Genomic DNA, 2,500 nt, shown 5'->3' with positions numbered 1-2,500 from the left:
TCCTGCAGGTCTTGCTGCAAGGATTGCTGCTATTAGAGTTGTTTTGCCTACAGCAGAGCAAGCTTGTTGGGATGTAAATGATTCGCAGGTGCATGCATTTATTGCGTTTTCTGTGAAGCGCACCATTGTTCCTCAGATTCGTTCAGCAAAATCTGCAAATTAGGCTTGGGATATTCTAGCAGGTCTTTATGCAAGCCGCAATGAGGCTAGAATTGCTTTGCTGCATAAAGAGCTGGAGTCGAAGATTATGCATGAGGAAGTTGACATGGACGCTTTTCTTGTTGGTGTCAAGGATATCAATGAGCAACTTATATCTGCAGGTGAAGTCATTTCAGACATTTTCCTTGTGCAGACTGTTCTTGATGCCTTACCAGATTCTTACCAGACTTTCGCTAGTACTTGGAGACATATGACCCAAGGAAATCCAGAAGTTGTCAAGTTTGATGCATTATGCACATTGTTGTTGCAAGAGTCACTTTCCAGAAAAAAAAAGACTATATAGCGTGCAATTGAACAGGCTTTTATTGCTTCTCAAAGAAAGGGTGGTAATAGCAATGCAGCCACTTCTTATGGTTCTGTTGCGAGTGGAAAAGCTTTTGTTCCCAATGCTTCTGCTCGCAGCACTTCGTCTGGAAATTCTGGTGATAAGGGCAAAAAGAAGATGCGTTTTCATTATTGTAAAGCTAATGATCACTTGATCAACCAGTGCCTTAAGTTGAAGGCCAAAGAGGCTAAGAAGAAAGAGGGTGGTTCCACTGCCAATGCTGGTTCGACTACAAATGCAGCCATTGTTGAGTCTTCTCTAAAAGGAGACTATAATGTTGATGTTGATGCAGAATGGGCTTTTAGTGCAGAGTGCACTTACAATCAACTGTCCATGATGCATGCATGTCAGTCGCTGCAGATTCACATGTGTGGTATTTCAATAGTGGTGCTACAAAGCACATTACCTCACATCGTGAATTGTTCACCTCTCTTGAGTCTGTTCCTCATGGAATTCAGTCACTTGTGCCAACAATGCCTCTTATCCGATTCAGGGAATTGGAAAGATTGTGCTTACAACTGCAAATTGCACTTCTTTTACACTTGTTGATGCACTTTATGTACCTGGGATCAAGAAGTATATTTTGTCTATATCTGCACTTGCTAGACTTGGGCTTGTAGTCAAATTTGTGGATGACACATGTAGAGTTCATGATCTCAGTTTTGATTATGAAATTGTTGAATCTGGGATTTTGTGCCATGGGCTGTATAAGCTCACTTTGTATGACAAGTGTGGACAAAATTTTGCAAATTTAGTTGCAGATTCAAGGGCTATTTCAGATGAAAAAATTTTGCATGCACGTTTTGATCGTCTAAATTTTGTCAATTTGCTGCGTTTGCAGAAATTTGATATGGTTGCTTCTTTGCCACCTCTTGAAGCACCTGTCAAACATGTTTGTGAAGGATGTATTTTGGGTAAGATGCAGCGTTCGAAGTTTCCAAAGGATGGTTCAGTTTGGGCCACATGTAGGTTGCACCTTGTGCATAGTGATGTTTGTGGGCCCATGCAAACTCTATCCTTGGGCAATTACCTTCACTTCATATTTTTCATTGATGATTACTCGAGGCATGCATGGGTATTTCCACTTAAAGCAAAGTCCGAAGTTTCTATGTGCTTCAAACAATTTTTGGCTATGGCTGAAAATATCTCGAAATGTACTATGGGCACCCTCCGTTTCGATTGAGGGGGGGATTATATGTCTCATGAATTCAATGCATTTCTGGCTAGTCATGGGATAAAACACCAATGTACAGTGCCTTATACACCTCAGCAAAATGGTGTTGCTGAGAGGAAAAACAGGTCACTTACGGAAATGGCACGATGTATGGTCAAAAGTCAAGCTTTGCCGCATTCTTTTTGGCTTGAGGCCATCATGTGTGCCACTTATGTACTAAACAGGTGTCCTACGAAAGCTTTGCAGTCTATTACTCCATATGAAGCATGGCATAATAGAAAGCCTTCTATTGAGCACATGCGTTTTTTGGCTGTTTGGCATATGCTTTGGTGCCACAAACACAACGCAAAAAATTCAATGATAAGGCTGTCAAATGTATTTTTGTTGGTTATAATGCTGAAAACAAAGGTTACAAGTTGCATCATCCGCAAACAAAGCATATTCTTGTTTCACGGGATGTAGTGTTTGTGGAAGATTTTGTTCAGCCCTTGATGTCATGTACTAGAGATAGTAAAGGGCTGAAAATGAGCAGGCTAGAGGTATGCCAAAATGGCTGGTGCATACATTGTGTGACAATAAATTGGATGCACCTTTATCTAGTCGTACTCGTTCAGGCTCTAGCCATGCATCTTATGCATTAGATTGTTATGCTTTGGCTATGTCTAGCTTACATGATGTTGAGGAGCATCTTTTGATGAAGCACAAAATTCAAAAAATTGGATGGCACCATGCAATCTGAATATCATGCACTTATAGAAAATGACACATGGACTTTATGTGAT

The sequence above is a fragment of the Adiantum capillus-veneris genome, chromosome 11 (genome assembly GCF_014529385.1).
Source record: "Adiantum capillus-veneris isolate H3 chromosome 11, ASM1452938v2, whole genome shotgun sequence".
NCBI lineage: Eukaryota > Viridiplantae > Streptophyta > Polypodiopsida > Polypodiales > Pteridaceae > Adiantum > Adiantum capillus-veneris.
Note: the sequence above shows the minus strand (reverse complement) of the source record.